The following is a 6,546-nucleotide window of genomic DNA, read 5'->3' as shown; positions in this document are numbered from 1 at the left end:
AGGAGGAAGGTAGCTTTGAGGAGGTGGAATACCAGCCACAGCAGGCGTCCCAGGGGGCTTGTTCTCACCTTTCGGGGACCCTTGGTGTTGTATGTGGCTGGGTGGAGGAAGAGACCTTCAATGATGTCAGTGAGGACAAGGAACGGGACATGGCTAGCTTGGTATCCAACCTTGTGCAAATTGGGAGTTTGCGGTTGTGCAAATGGACTGACTGTTAAACGGGGAGTTTGGTCTGTCAGAGTTTGGTCTGTCACTGTGAAGCGGGCGACGGGCGTAACCCTTACACTACTTGACCGATAAAACATCATAACTGATCGTATTCACACACTGGATGTTTTAGTGCTGGTTTACACTGCCGCTACCACTAAAGTAGCGTCGCTTCCAGTGCGACTTTGGCGCGACTTTGGCGCGACCTCATCGCGAGGCGACTTTTTATTTGGCCAATCACAATATCATGTTTTGTGACCGTCACCTAATTTCCTTTTACTGTTTTTTGTTTTACATATTTCCCCATGTGTGCAGTGTTGTCTGTGTCATAGCTCAACTGATAGGCATGTTTGCCTTGGCATATCATATTTCAGCTTGCCAGAAAGAAAAAAAGACAGCTGGAAAGACACTGCATTAGTTTTCTACTAAAAATCATAAGAAAAATGCTGTTTTTTTTTGGGTTGTGGACATACTACAGAGCTGAAACTTGACAGGTACACTTTTTAGACCCCCCAGACACTAAATACAAAAAATGACATGCCTGCCTAAAAAAATGCCCGCTAAATGCCTGCAAGAGAAAAAGCCAGCCGCAGAGAAGCCGTATTCCTGAAAATATAAGAAAAATGCTGTTTTTAGGGGTTCTGGACATGCTACAGAGCTGAAACTTGACAGGTACACTTTTTAGACCCCCCAGACACTAAATACAAAAAATGACATGCCTGCCTAAAAAAATGCCCGCTAAATGCCTGCAAGAGAAAAAGCCAGCCGCAGAGAAGCCGTATTCCTGAAAATATAAGAAAAATGCTGTTTTTTAGGGGTTCTGGACATGCTACAGAGCTGAAACTTGACAGGTACACTTTTTAGACCCCCCAGACACTAAATACAAAAAATGACATGCCTGCCTAAAAAAATGCCCGCTAAATGCCTGCAAGAGAAAAAGCCAGCCGCAGAGAAGCCGTATTCCTGAAAATATAATAAAAATGCTGTTTTTTAGGGGTTCTGGACATGCTACAGAGCTGAAACTTGACAGGTACACTTTTTAGACCCCCCAGACACTAAATACAAAAAATGACATGCCTGCCTAAAAAAATGCCCGATAAATGCCTGCAAGAGAAAAAGCCAGCCGCAGAGAAGCCGTATTACTGAAATTATAATAAAAATGCTGTTTTTTAGGGGTTCTGGACATGCTACAGAGCTGAAACTTGACAGGTACACTTTTTAGACCCCCCAGACACTAAATACAAAAAATGACATGCCTGCCTAAAAAAATGCCCGCTAAATGCCTGCAAGAGAAAAAGCCAGCCGCAGAGAAGCCGTATTCCTGAAAATATAAGAAAAATGCTGTTTTTTAGGGGTTCTGGACATGCTACAGAGCTGAAACTTGACAGGTACACTTTTTAGACCCCCCAGACACTAAATACAAAAAATGACATGCCAGCCTAAGAAAATGCCCGCTAAATGCCTGCAAGAGAAAAAGCCAGCCGCAGAGAAGCCGTATTCCTGAAAATATAATAAAAATGCTGTTTTTTAGGGGTTCTGGACATGCTACAGAGCTGAAACTTGACAGGTACACTTTTTAGACCCCCCAGACACTAAATACAAAAAATGACATGCCTGCCTAAAAAAATGCCCGATAAATGCCTGCAAGAGAAAAAGCCAGCCGCAGAGAAGCCGTATTACTGAAAATATAATAAAAATGCTGTTTTTTAGGGGTTCTGGACATGCTACAGAGCTGAAACTTGACAGGTACACTTTTTAGACCCCCCAGACACTAAATACAAAAAATGACATGCCTGCCTAAAAAAATGCCCACTAAATGCCTGCAAGAGAAAAAGCCAGCCGCAGAGAAGCCGTATTCCTGAAAATATAAGAAAAATGCTGTTTTTTAGGGGTTCTGGACATGCTACAGAGCTGAAACTTGACAGGTACACTTTTTAGACCCCCCAGACACTAAATACAAAAAATGACATGCCTGCCTAAAAAAATGCCCGCTAAATGCCTGCAAGAGAAAAAGCCAGCCGCAGAGAAGCCATATTCCTGAAAATATAAGAAAAATGCTGTTTTTTAGGGGTTCTGGACATGCTACAGAGCTGAAACTTGACAGGTACACTTTTTAGACCCCCCAGACACTAAATACAAAAAATGACATGCCTGCCTAAAAAAATGCCCGCTAAATGCCTGCAAGAGAAAAAGCCAGCCGCAGAGAAGCCATATTCCTGAAAATATAAGAAAAATGCTGTTTTTTAGGGGTTCTGGACATGCTACAGAGCTGAAAATTGACAGGTACACTTTTTAGACCCCCCAGACACTAAATACAAAAAATGACATGCCTGCCTAAAAAAATGCCCGATAAATGCCTGCAAGAGAAAAAGCCAGCCGCAGAGAAGCCATATTCCTGAAAATATAAGACAAATGCTGTTTTTTAGGGGTTCTGGACATGCTACAGAGCTGAAACTTCACAGGTACACTTTTTAGACCCCCCAGATGCTAAATCCAAAGAAATTTTTTATTTTTTTTTTATTTTTTCCAATAATTGGCTCTCTATCAAAAAATTATAATTTTTAAGAACTTTTTTTTGTGTGATCCCTCTCCGGCATGCCACAGTCCAGGTGTTAGTCCCCTTGAAACAACTTTTCCATCACTATTGTGGCCAGAAAGAGTCCCTGTGTGTTTTAAAATTCGCCTGCCTATTGAAGTCTATGGCGGTTCGCCCGGTTCGCCGGTTCGCGAACATTTGCCGATGTTCGCGTTCGCGAACGGCGAATTTTAGGTTCGCGACATCACTACTAACCATGCGTCCGGCCCCCTAATTTACATGCAGAGCACCAGACGCATGGAGTTCAATGGCCTTTTTTTTTGCATCACCTGATTAGAGCCAGAGGCTCTAATAGGCTTCAGCAAAGGGTGGATCCGGGGCGCAGAGCAGTGCACTCCGAGCTCATCCATTATGTGACAATAGGGAATGAAAATTCGCTATTGTCACACGGATCCTCCTCCTGGCCAATCAAGAAGCGGATCCGATACGCGCATCCTGATTGGCTGAAAGGCAAACCCCATGCCATTGGCTGGGGAGGAGGTGGAAGGACTGAGGACTCGAGGAGACCCGGGGACTGAAGAAGCCACGAGCCACCGCTGCCCCATTCCCCACCTGCACTCAGCCCAGGAGGACTAAGGGGGGGGGGTGGGAGCCTGCCTTGCGCAAGCCAGGATTGATTTGCTGCCTGGACTGCCAGCTCTCACCTTCACCTCGCTGATTTGCACTGGTAGGCTTGGGAGATGCAGCTGAGAGCCATGAATCCGGACTTCAGGAGCTGGGTACTTGCCACTGTCACCCTGCTAGTGGTCTTTCTCATCCTGGCTGACATCTCAGAGCTGGAGCAGGAGATATGGTAAATATCTTTTCCCTTGTCATGTTGGAATGGCTAGAGGGGCACAGAGAGATCACTCATTATCAAGTTTTCTTTGTTTAACTCTATCCTGCTTCTTGTTTAACTCTATCCTGCCTTTTCTGATTCCAGTACAACCACACAGCAGTGATCAGATTGCACAGTGTTTATGGTCTTTTGGGTTGATAGGCAATACTGTTTTCATCCAATGAATCAATACTTTTGATGGCGATCAGCATGCTTCTTGTTGCCTACAGCTTGATATGTGCTATTTCTAGAAGCTTTTATTATTTCTATTAGCAGAGATAACATCAACAAAGTGGAAGTAGAGATGAGCTAGGCCAGGACTGGTAATGATAGGTTTGCTTATTGTCGGGTCCTATTGTCGGAAAGCAACGTGCCTAATGCAGAAGCAAGAGAGCAGAGAGCTCCCAAGGCAAAGCAATTGTGTATACTGGAAAAAAAAAAAAAGGAACAATGCTTGCTGATGATAATGCAAAGCTATACTCATATCACAACATGAGGCTGTAGGATACACTACCAGGCTACACTGCCAATAATTCACACCCTTTCCTATCAGAAGAGGGCTAGAGACTTGTCTTTGCTACAGGCATGCGTGTAGGTCTGGAGTCCTCATGCATTCTACTGTCAAGGAAGAAACTGTCTTTAGGAACCCTTATTAGTTTTTCATTTTAGTGCCTCTTAGATAGAAGTCAGTAGCTGTCAAGAGCAGGGCTAATATTTGAACTTTCACTAGACTGATGATGCTTAGCTTGCTGCTTTGTAACCTGGGGGTAGAGGGATCTGAGGGGGCTTGGGGATCATGCTTAGAATACTGATCTGTCACCTGGACATCTGAAGGTTTTGAATGGGGCTTGGGGATGATGCTCTGTCACCTGAAGGTGGATGGATCTGAAGGAGCTTAGGGATGATGCCTAGCATGCTACTGCTGAGGTAAGTGCACTGGTCTCGCGTGGGGGGGGGGGGGACACATGCTTACACTGGTCACTCTGCATTGAAAGGGGGCATGCTGGCATTTCTGCATTGAAAGGGGGCACAATGGCATCTCTGCATTGAAAGGGGGCACGCTGGCATCTCTGCATTGAAAGTGGGCATGCTGGCATCTCTGCATTGAAAGGGGGCATGATGATCTCTGCATTGAAGGGGGCATGCTGGTCACTGCATTGAAAAGGGGCACGCTGGTCTATGTGCATTGAAAGGGGGCACGCTGGTCTATGTGCATTGAAAGGGTGCACGCTGGTCTCTGTGCATTGAAATGGGGCACGCTGGTCTCTGTGCATTGAAAGGGGGCACGCTGGTCTCTGTGCATTGAAAAGGGGCACGCTGGCATCTCTGCATTAAAGGGGGCACGCTGGCATCTCTGCATTGAAAGGGGGCATGCTGGCATCTCTGCATTGAAGGGGGCACGCTGGTCTCTCTGCATTGAAAGGGGGCCCGCTATACCTTAATTACTGAAGGCCCCTTTCACACTTTTGTGACTTCAAAGTCACGCAATTTTTTACAGCGTTTTTTGCCACAAAGAAATGGCTATTATATTTTTCTCTTTGTGCCCCCCGCAAAAAAATTTGAGCACCAGCCGCCACTGGTTGTGTTTTCTTTTTTTTTTTTTATTCTTTGAGCCAGATGGACTTGTGTCTTTTTTCAACCTGACAAACTATATAGCAACATTTATGATTCAAAATATTTTAAACAGTTCTCATTGTCCTCAATTTTATTTGAATAAAAAAAAAAAAAGTGAAAAGTAGTTATTCACACTTGATCCTTCTGTATTCTTTTGTGCGATTACACAAGTGCAGTCTGTCATGCTGATAAAAATACTTCTGTGCAGTGCAGACACGATACCATTCCATGCTTCCCTCTTGTGCCCACACTCAAAAAATGTGGACCCCATGCATAAGCATGCAGATCAAGTGCGCTTTAACTGCTGGGATATCCAGATATATATTCTCTCCTTTGATGTACTCTCCTCCACTCTTTGCCTTCTTTTATCATTCCAGGTTACAGGAAAGCCTGATGTCTCTTGAGGGAGGCCACAATGATGCACCAAGATGAGATCTCTGGAGCGGAGATCTGGATTCTGCAGCACTTGAGATACAGTATATGGAAATCTATGCATTGTTTGGCCAGATGAAATAGCTTCAATTTGAAATTTGCAGATCTCTGTTACAGTGTGCATATGTTTCGCCTCTCAGTTTGTCTTACAATTCCTTCCAGTTTTTTTCTCAGTAAATAGGGAAACCCTGGGTTTCAAATAAGTGCCCAGTCCCACTTTCCGGATTTCGTTTCATTTTCGGGTTTTGGCTCAGGCATGATTCCAATGCAAATTGTAGTGCATGAAATTAAAAATGGCCCCTGAACCATACTGAAGTCACGCAGGACTCTTTTTCAAATCGCACTGCAGCTGGCCTGAATATATGTAAACAGGCTTTAAAAACCTTCTGTAACGCACATGAAAACTGATGTAAAACTGATATCTCTGCCAATAAAATCTTTGTGGTTTGCCCATCAGTTTTCATGCATGTATGGTGTGAACAAACCCTAAAACAACTGTCATATGACACTAAACATAGGTATTGATATTGGCGAGTACTTGAGAAAAAGTATCAGTACTCGTACTCAGTCTAAAAAAACTACTTTCCTGACAGTCTCCATGGCAGCCTGCATGTGGATTAACCCCCCCTCCTCTCCAATGGTATATAAATTTCAGCTTGTAGGTATAGCCAGTGTTACTTTTTTGTCCTCCTCCAAGGACCCTAACGGATTACCTCTATGAAGGATGGCCAACTTACCTCAGGATTTGAGCAGCGATGTCTGTGTGCCCAGGGCCCAGCCATGGGCGGTTAAGTGTCCCATTAAAAATCCCCCTGGCTCTGTGCGGTACTCCATTCGGCCGGCGACATCCTGGCAGGGTCTGAAGATGGACGCTATATTC

The sequence above is a fragment of the Pelophylax lessonae genome (genome assembly GCF_965119305.1).
Source record: "Pelophylax lessonae genome assembly, chromosome: 4".
NCBI classification, from domain to species: Eukaryota; Metazoa; Chordata; class Amphibia; order Anura; family Ranidae; genus Pelophylax; species Pelophylax lessonae.
Note: the sequence above shows the minus strand (reverse complement) of the source record.